This window comes from Mchenga conophoros, linkage group LG15, assembly GCF_057382185.1.
Source record: "Mchenga conophoros isolate Kocher_MC1m ecotype Shallow Benthic linkage group LG15, M_conophoros_male_GT1.1, whole genome shotgun sequence".
NCBI lineage: Eukaryota > Metazoa > Chordata > Actinopteri > Cichliformes > Cichlidae > Mchenga > Mchenga conophoros.
In genome coordinates, this window is record NC_140540.1 from 42315693 (window position 1) to 42326567 (window position 10875).

Here is a 10875-nt window from a genome sequence, read left to right on the forward strand (position 1 = left end):
CGTCTGGTGAGTAATCCAGACGGATTTGATGTTGAAGCCTGGATCAACATGTCACTCGTTCGTCAAAGCTGGTGAGTGATAATATTGTTTAAGCCGTAAAGGAAAACGGTGAAACTATTGGAGTTTAAAGACATAATTTCACTACAAAGACTGATGAACTGAGTTTTGACGTACTAAATTGGTGCATAATTGGATCGCTAATTGAAACATGCCAACGCCCTCTGTGGAAATGTTTGTCCGCTGCAAAAGGCAGGTAAATGGATGTCATGTTTGTACTTTAGGCTATGGACTCTCAGTGTGCTGTGCATCTTTATAAAGTTTGAAATAATCCAAGAGGACAATAAAAATGTCGGATATTAAGAGTAAACGAGAGGATGACACTGAGATGCAAGCAGAGAAAAGAAGCGTTAAATTTACGCCAAAAGGTTTGGATTTGTATATAAAGACATGCCAAGAAAAGCGCAGTTCAATGTGTAAGCAAGCATCTAACATGGGGAAAATTTCCGCTTTAATGACCTCACATGAAAACGTTAAGGAAGTGTCTTCTGAATTTGGGAAGTTTATTAAATGCTATCAAGATGCAAACGCTTTGCAAGAATCCTTTTTAAGTTTGCCACTGCCAGAAGATGAAGTGAAAAGGCAAGTTGCACATTTTCAGTCGAAGGTGACAGCATTCTCTGTTTTTATGGACAAAGTAAAGGTTTGGTTGCAGGAGGCGGGCGAGCCGTATACTGAACAAAACAATACTGTTCGCAATGATAAAGCTGTTGAAAGTTTGGATGAAATAAAACCTGAAGACAGTGTCTCTAATATCTCAAGTGTAAAACCACCTTCAAAAACCTTGTCACAGCAAAGTCGAATTTCATCAACATCTTCCGCATGCATTAAAGCTGCAGCTGACAAGGCAGCGCTCATGGAGCGACTGGCTGCATTAAAGAAAAAACATTCTATCGAAGCGCAAGAGGAAAACTGAGAAAAGAAAAGGAGACATTATCCTTGGAAACAGAGCTGGCAGCCACTAATGCAAAGCTTCGTGTCTTAAAAATAAATTCAGTTTGTAGCTCTGAGCATTCTGATGGAATGAACTCTTATTTTGAAAGAGGGCACGTACAAGAAGCGCCTAGTTTAAATCCTTGTGCCGATACATTTGTTCCAACATCAAGAGATTACTCTGGTATAAATTCTGCATCTGAATCACAAGTAATCGTACCTAGACAAAGTCAAACCCAACATCAGGTTGATGATTCAGCTCAAGTGACGCAGCAAACACAGCCTCAGTCTCCTACTTTGACTGGGAATTGCACGAAGGAGATTGTAAATATTATGCAAAAACAAAATGACATCACTACTTTGCTTGTAAAACAAAACTTATCTTCTGTCCTCCCCGCCAGAAACATCCCTGTGTTTGATGGAGACCCTTTACAGTACAGATCATTTATGAATGCCTTTGAAAATGGAGTGGAAGCTAAAACTGATAACTGGAGCGACTGTTTGCATTTTTTAGAGCAGTTCACTAGGGGGCAGCCTAGGGATTTGGTGCATAGTTGTCAGCACTTACCACCTGAGCAGGGCTATTCCACAGCCAAAGATCTTCTTGAAGAACATTTTGGGAACGAAAATAAAATTGCCTCTGCATATATGGAGAGGATTGTGAGTTGGGTACCTATTAAAAGTGAGGATGTGAAAGGTCTACAGTCATTCTCTCTTTTTCTTCAAGGATGTTCGAATCTAATGCAGCAAGTTGTTTATATGAAGGAGTTGGATTTGCCCTCAAATATGAGAATGGTTGTTATGAAACTTCCATACAAATTGAGGGAAAAATGGAGAGTTGTTGCCTATGAACTGCAGGAACAAAATGGTTACAGAGCAGTATTCACTGATCTGGTTACCTTTATAATAAAACAGGTAAAAGTAGCATCAGATCCAGTGTTTGGCAACATACAAGACTCACAATCTGGAAGCAGCTTTAAAGCTTCAAGTTCTACCAAGCAAAGAAAAAAGGGAAGTAGTTTTGCCACTAATGTCAGTACAGTGCCAGGAATCAAAGCTCAATCAACTGGAAGCAGAACAACTTCCGCCGTTCTGCATAGTTGTTTGTTTTGTTCACACAGCAACCATTTACTAGAGAATTGTAAGCAGTTTAAAGCTAAAACGCATCAGGATAAGTTGACTTTTATCAAGGAAAGGGGAATTTGTTTTGGTTGTTTAAAAGTTGGTCACACAAGCAAAGACTGTAGGAGTCGTTTGGATTGCGACGTGTGTCACCAAAGGCACCCAGGGGTTCTTCATATAGAGCGAAAGGATCCAGGTGCGTCTTCGGAACAAACTCAACAGAGGACAAACTCTAATGTCAACTTTTCAACTGCAACCACTCAGACATGTGGGTATATTGGGGCTGGTCATGAAGTTGATGCAATTTTTTCTATAGTTCCAGTTCAAGTTAAGAGCCAAAAGAGTAATAAAATTGTGCAAACTTATGCGTTTTTGGATCCTGGAAGTTCAGGTACATTCTGTACAGAAACTTTGGCAAAAAGGCTGAATGTAAAAGGTAAAAAGACCAATATCTTTTTGAGAACAATGAGTCAAGATAAGATTGTTAGTACACAAGTTCTGTCTGGTTTGGAAGTGTCTGGTTTGGAAGCAAATGATTTCATGCCATTGCCAGATGTTTTGACTCAAAAGACTATGCCAGTTTCTACAGTTAATATTCCCCAGCAAAGCGACATCGATCAGTGGCCTCATCTTAAACCTGTTAAACTGTACAACGTTAATGCAGATGTGGAGCTACTGATAGGCACTGATGCTTCCAATGTTTTGGAGCCATGGAAGGTGATAAACAGTGTGGGGGGTGGACCTTATGCTGTAAAAACAAAAGTTGGCTGGGTCATAAATGGTCCCCTGCGCACTGGAAGTAACAGTGGAAATAAAACCAACTGCACTGCTGTAACAGCCAATAGGATTTCTGTTGAGCGTCTTGAAGACATGTTGATTAAACAGTACAATCATGATTTTAATGAAAGATCATCAGAGGAGCAGACTGAAATGTCTAGAGAGGATCTGTGTTTCATGGATATTGTTAGTAGTTCAATAAAGCTTATTGGAAATCATTATCACATTGATTTGCCTTTCAGGAGAGAAGGTTCCAGTTTGCCAAATAACCTCTGTGTCGCGGAGCAGCGTCTCCAGAGTCTCAGACGGAGATTTGAAAAGGATACTCATTATAAGGATGAATACACTAAATGTGTAAACAACATGCTTGAACGAGGATATGCCGAGTTTGTGCCTGTAGATGAGTTGCACAAAGATGATGGAAAGGTGTGGTACATCCCTCATCATGGAGTGTATCATCCCACAAAGGGCAAATTAAGAGTTGTATTTGACTGTGGAACAACTTATAAAGGAGCATCATTGAACAGTCAGCTTCTACAGGGACCTGATCTCACAAACTCGCTGGTTGGGGTTCTGATCAGATTTAGACAAGAGCCTGTTGCATTAATGGCGGACATTGATTCCATGTTTCACCAAGTTCACGTCTCAGAAAAACATGTCAACTTTCTCCGTTTCCTGTGGTGGCAACATGGCAACACTTCAAGGTCTGCACAGGAATGCAGGATGAAAGTGCATTTGTTTGGAGCTGTATCTTCGCCAAGTTGTGCAAATTATGCTCTACAGAGAACTGCAGATGATAATGCACAACAGTTTCCAGCTGAAGTGGTTGATACAGTCAAAAGAAACTTTTATGTGGATGATTGTTTGAAATCTGTTGCTTCAGAAGAGGAGGCAGTGCACATGGTAAAATGGTAAATGGCCTGTATTTATATAGCGCTTTTACTAGTCCCTAAGGACCCCAAAGCGCTTTACATATCCAGTCATCCACCCATTCACACACACATTCACACACTGGTGATGGCAAGCTACATTGTAGCCACAGCCACCCTGGGGCGCACTGACAGAGGCGAGGCTGCCGGACACTGGCGCCACCGGGCCCTCTGACCACCACCAGTAGGCAACAGGTGAAGTGTCTTGCCCAAGGACACAACGACCGAGACTGTCCAAGCCGAGGCTCGAACCGGCAACCTTCCGATTACAAGACGAACGCCCAACTCTTGAGCCACGATGGTGAAGAGGCTGACAGATATCTGCGCTAAAGGAGGATTTAAGCTTTCAAAATGGATCAGCAACAGTCGCACAGTGCTCATGTCAATCCCAGAGGAAAGAAGAGCAAAGGAAATTAAGGATCTGGATTTGGACACAGATCAACTTCCAGTTGAGAGAGCACTGGGTTTACAGTGGTGCACAGCAACAGACAAGTTCCAGTTCAGAACCTCCCTGCAGGACCGTCCAACAACCAGAAGGGGAATTTTGTCTGTGGTCAGCTCACTGTATGATCCTTTGGGAATCTTGTCTCCCTTCAGTATGCCAGCTAAACTGTTGCTACAAGAGCTTTGCCGACAAAATTTGAAGTGGGATGAAGTTATTCCCCACTCTCTTTCCCAGCGGTGGCGTGATTGGCTGGAGGATCTCCAGCTGATTTCAAAGTTTAAAGTGGAACGTTGCATTAAACCAAATTGCTTTGGAAGACCAGATAGGGCACACCTTCATCATTTTTCTGATGCAAGTCAAGATGGGTATGGAACGGTGTCATATTTAAAGTTGGAAAAGAATAACGTCACGCATGTTGCTTTTATCCTGGGAAAGGCTAGAGTTGCTCCTCTCAAGCAAACTACAATTCCCAGGTTGGAATTGACGGCTGCAGTTCTTGCAGTTCGGGTGGACAGGCTTCTGCAAAAGGAGCTGCAAGTCAGGTTGGAAAAATCAGTTTTTTGGACTGATAGCACAACAGTACTGAAATACATCTCCAATGAAACCAGAAGATTCAATACTTTTGTTGCAAACAGAATTGCTGTTATTCGGGAAGCAACAGATGTGAATCAGTGGAGATACGTTTCTTCTAAGGAGAATCCTGCAGATGACGCATCCAGAGGTATGAGAGCTGGGGATCTCCTCAAATGTAGGAGATGGATAAAAGGGCCAGAATTTCTCTATGAGTCAGAAAAGGAATGGCCTAAACTGGATGTGGAGTACAGTGTAATTTCTGCAGATGACCCAGAGGTCAAAAGGGACCTGACAATGAATGCCATTGTGAGGGAATTACAAAATCCTACCAGCTATTTTATCCTCTACTTCTCGTCTTGGGCAAAACTTAAAATCTCTGTAGCCTGGCTTTTAAAGATGAAAGAGGTCTTGGTGTTGTTGGCACAGAAGAGGAAAGAGTTGCTTGCTGCAGGTTTGAATAAGAATGATCCGGAAGGTCAGAAAGAAGTGGAGATAAGAATGGAAAGATTTAAGACCACTTTGAAGAAAGGAAATCTCACTCCAGAAGACTTGGCAAAGGCAGAACAAGCTATTCTTCAATATGCACAACAACAGAAATTTACGACTGAAATGGCTTTAATCCGCAATGGCCTCAAAGGAGTCTCTAAGGGAAATTGTCTCTATAAACTTGATCCAGTGTTGGATGCAGGAATCCTCAGAGTGGGTGGCCGATTGAATAAAGCAGCCATGCCTATGGAATTAAAGCATCCTGTAATTTTGACAAAAGATATGCATGTGTCAACACTGATTTTACGCCATATCCATCAAAGGTTGGGACATGCAGGAAGAGCACACATGCTGTCAAAACTAAGACAAAATTACTGGATACTAAATGCAAATTCTGCTGCCAGGAAAATCATCTCTCGTTGTGTCACGTGTAGACGCAACAGAGGAAAGTTTGTTGAACAAAAGATGGCGGATCTGCCTGAAGAGAGAGTCCTGCCAGACATAGCACCATTCACAAATGTTGGAGTGGACTATTTTGGACCTATAAGTGTTAAAAGAGGACGAAGTCTCCTTAAAAGGTATGGAGTTCTTTTTACTTGTTTCACCAGTCGTGCAGTACATCTGGAGATGGCATGTACACTTGATACAGACTCTTGTATAAATGCTGTGAGGAGGTTCATCTGTAGACGAGGCCCAGTTTCGACCATCAGATCTGATAATGCTACAAATTTTGTTGGGGCGAATCGAGAGTTGAAAGAAAGTTTGACTGAGCTGGACCATGCCAAAATTCAAAAGGCTTTTGTTCAGGATGGCATGAAATGGAACTTCAACATCCCAGCAGCTTCTCACCAGGGTGGTGTGTGGGAGCGTCTCATTCGTTCAGTAAAGAATATTTTAGCCTCAGTTCTTAAGGAGCAAGTTCTGGATGATGAAGGGCTCCACACAGTCTTCTGTGAGGTTGAAGCTATAATGAACGACAGACCCATTACTAAAGTTTCAGATGACTCAAATGATCTTGAAGCACTGACACCCAATCACTTGTTGTTGCTGAAAAATAAACCAGTTTTTCCACCAGGACTGTTTCATCCAAGTGATTTGCATGTCAGGAAAAGGTGGAAACAGGTACAGTACATGGCAGAGTTGTTCTGGAAGAGATGGCTTTCTGAGTACCTACCTTTGATGCAAGAAAGACAAAAATGGATGAGGACTAAAAGATGTCTTATACCTGGAGATGTTGTTTTAATTGCAGACGCTACAGCTCCAAGAGGATCATGGATGATGGCGAAAGTCTTAAATGTAAACCAGGATGCAAAAGGCTTGGTGCGTTCTGTGAGACTACAAACAAGGACCAGTGTTTTGGAAAGGCCAGTGACAAAACTTATTTTGCTACTGGAAGCCTCATCGTGAAGAAAATCCTCAATGAAAATTAAGGATTTGTTTAAGGGAATAGCTCCTCCTTTTGGGACTTTAAAGTAATTGTGATTGTATGCACAATTAGGGGCCGGAGTGTTGGAGCTATTTGTTCTTTATTTTTGTTTTTGTTCTTATTTTTGAAATTAGTTAAAGTTTGTTGTTAGTTTACTTATATTTTGGGGTTTATTTGTCGGTTAATATTTTGTTTTAAATGATTTGTTTTGTTTGTTGTTATTTTGTTAAATTAGTCAGTAAGAGCTGTAGGGCCATTTTGTTTCTATAAATAAAGAGACTGGTATAGGACCAGCATGTGTAACCGACCCAGAGTTTGGGCCGGTAAAACAGATTAAATGTTCCTGCAAAACAGGGAAATGATGAGACAGAGACGACTGGTGAAGTTTCTCTTTGCCTCGCTTCTGCCATATTTATTTATATAATCACATGTATTTTTAATTTGCAGCATCACCATTCTCTATATACAACAGAAATAACAGTAAAACCGTCTGTGTGTTCAAGCTGCAATACCACGATCTTTACATGGGAAACAAGAATACTTCACGTGTAGTGACCTTCAAATCATTTACTCGGTTATTCTCTCTGAATGACAATTCAAAACAATATGAAATGCATGTTCAAATACATTTTACCTCTCTTTAACTCTTAACCCAAATACCTATGTATTCTGATTGTTTTAACCAACATACCAGTGCTTGGTCTTAAACCAATTTAGCTTAGTGGCTCACAAATACATGAAAGAGTCATGTGTATGTCGACAGGCTTAGCTTTAGCTTTAACATTCTCAAAATCACTTTTCAGAACCAGTAAACTGTCGTTTTTCACTGCCAACAGCAGATGAACAATATCAGGACACAAAAAGGAGCTTATTCAGCTAAACGACCCGAAATAAGTGACGAAAGGAAACCAAAATGGCGCCCGCGGCTGGCTGGGCTTTGGCATTTTTTCAGTCCTTCTACTTCATAAAACGTAACCAATAACAGCGTTTACCCGCTGATTTATACCCCCACATTTAGCTATGTTTCTTATCAATATTTTACAACCGTTTTACTATAGTTTTACCGGTTACAAACCTGCAAAACAGGGAAATGATGAGACAGAGACGACTGGTGAAGTTTCTCTTTGCCTCGCTTCTGCCATATTGGAGAGGAGGACCTATGACCTCGCTATTCTGTCTCACTGAACAATGCGCCACCCGGAGGCTGGGGGGTGCAACTACCTCATTAAACATAGTTCACTTCGGTGACAAATCTCTCTTTCTTTTAAGTACTACTTCTGATGGGATCACACATTAGTGTGTCACACGCTCCCTGACAAATGGAAATGGCTCCTGACATTCAAAAATACAAACATTTTCAAAAGTAATACAGTCAAATACTCAACATGGCATATGTGCAGGGTAAGTATATGGCCCAACTGGATAAGGCACACAAGATGCAAACCCTGGGCTAAATGGTACAAAAGGTGTTAGTGTCCATGGCTGGTATGGAAAGAATGGCGCAGCTAGTGCAGATACTATGGCCTGTGGCTGTAGAGCCGGTTCTCCCAGTGACTCATAAGTAAACACTTGTCTAGGTCTCCTTTCTCGGGCTGACCTTCTTAACTCAGTCTGTGGGTCACCTGCTGGTATCTGTGGTAGCGCTTGGCCAGGTAACGTGGAGCTTTCACATCCTTCTTCCAGACAATTTGGCTGTGCCTGTACCTCAGGGACAGGGGGTATCTGACTGTCTATTCCTGTCTGTTCATGTTCGCTGGAGGTTCTTTCTCTTTCACTGTCTCTAGTTGGTAACTGGAAGCGGTTCCTTTGGTCCTCAGGGCTTTGGCTTGTTGGGGGTACGCCAGATTGACTATAATGGACGTCTCTTTCAACATGTCTAGCCTCTCTGGGGAACCTAAACCAGTACCCTCCTGCATCCTCATCAGATTCTGAGTCACTAGAATCGCTTTTCTGTCTGTTTTGTTCACTTAACTCCGCTTCTCTCTGTCTAATTGGTTTCTTAGGTGCCTGCTCAGATCTCGGAGGCGGAGCCTCAACTGGGAGGTCGTTAACCAGTAATAGGAGGTTACGGTGTAGGACCCTGGTTTTACTTCCATCACTGCCCTCCGAATAGACTGCATAAACTGGATTATCACCTATTTGCCCTTTAACCAAATAAATGGTTTTCTCCCAGTAAGATCGCAGCTTCCCTGGTCCCCCACGTTCCCTGCAGTTCCTTACGAGGACCCTATCACCAGGCTGTAACACTACACCCCTCAGCTTTTTATCATAGAAAGACTTGTTTTTGATACTAGACAACCTACTTTTTTCACTGGCTATCCTGTACGCTTCTGTCATTCTTTTCGCCCACCTGTCTGTGTAGCTTTTGTGTGACATTATCTGCTTCTCCCCAACTAGACCAAATAAAATGTCTACCGGAAGGCGCGGGTGATGCCCAAACAGTAGAAAATGGGGGGAAAAACCTGTGGATTCATGGCGCGTACAGTTGTAAGCGTGAACTATGTGTGGCAAATGATCCTTCCAATTCCCCTTTTCTTTTTCACCTAGCGTTCTTAACATTTGTAAAAGTGTCCTGTTAAACCTCTCGGCAGGATTACCTTGAGGATGATATGGGGATGTTCTCGAGTGTCCAGTACCTGATTTCTCCCTCAGTGTCTTGAAAAGTTCATTTTCAAACTCGCGCCCTTGGTCGTGGTGAAGTCGTGCTGGGTACCCAAAGCGCGGAATGAACTCTCCAAAGATTCGCTCAGCTGCTGTCTTCCCAGACTTGTTTTTGGTGGGGTACGCCTGGGCAAACCTGGTGAAGTGGTCCACGACGACAAGAATGTATTCATATCCCCCCTGGCTGGGCTCCAGGTGGAGATAGTCGATGCAGACCAGGTCCAAAGGCGAGGTGGATGTGATGGTGCCCATTGGAGCACGTACCTGGGTTGTTGGCTTCTTGCTAATGATACATCGGCACTTCCTGGTAACATAGCTTTCTATGTCCCGTTTCATGTACGGCCAGTAGAACCTCTCTCTCACCAGTGCCAGTACTCTCTCTGTGCCGATATGTCCCATGTTATCATGCAGGTGCTTTAACACCGTCTCTTTGTACTTTGCGGGGAGGATTAGTTGTTGCCTTTCACCTGTCTGTCTATACATCAGTCCGTTTTTGAAATGTAATTTGTCCCACTCCTGCAACATTTTCCTCGTTGTTTTAGTCACTGTGTTTCTGATGTCATTTGTTAAGACTGTCATTTTCTCCTTTAGCCTCATTATTTCTCCAACCGTTTTGTCTTCTCTTTGTGCTTGAGCTAGCTCATCTTGGTCGATTGCAGGGAAAACTGGATGTGGCTCCCGGGCTGCATTTTCAGCGATAGTTAGGGCAGCAATCCATGCAACATCACTTTCTCGAGCTGCTCTAGCTCCACCCCAGGCTGCTTGGACCACCTCAGGTGATAACTCTTCAGTGCACTCACCCACATACATGTCAATGTTAAGAGGGAGACGGGACAATGTGTCAGCATCAACATTGGCCCGGCCAGGCCTGTATCTGATCTCAAAGTGAAAGTCTGACAGTTCCCCGACCCAGCGATGGCCCACGGCATTAAGCTTGGCAGTACTCATAACGTAGGTCAATGGATTATTATCTGTATAGATGGTAAAGTGTGGAGCATAGTACAGATAGTCTCTAAAACGCTCACACACTGCCCATTTAAGTGCCAGAAATTCTAGCTTGCCGCTATGGAGACAATAATTCTTTTCTGCTGGTGACAATGTCCTGGACCCATACGCTATTACCCGTAATTTTCCATCCTGGCGCTGGTAGAGAACAGCACCGAGGCCCTGTTCTGAGGCATCTGTGTGGAGGCAGAACGGTGAGTTAAAATCTGGGTAGGCCAAAACTGGGGGACTCGTAAGCATGGTAATTAGCTGTTCAAGTACATGCTGGTGTTCACTAGTCCATGCAACGGGGGCCTTGGATGACAACTGGGGACCTTTAGTCTTCAGTTGGCGCGATGGGAAGGTTGGCATGTCCGGTTTTACTTTTAACAGTTCATAGATAGGTTTTGCAATCCTCGAAAAGTCTTGGACGTAGCTTCTGTAGTAGCTTAAGAAGCCAAGTAGACGCCTTATATCACCAA

General features: G+C 42.9%; 1 pseudogene; it reads left to right on the forward strand.

The window, feature by feature from the left end:
- Positions 1–346: 346 nt before the first annotated feature.
- On the forward strand, positions 347–5554 carry LOC146558980 (uncharacterized; annotated as a pseudogene).
- The last annotated feature ends 5321 nt before the right edge of the window (positions 5555–10875 follow it).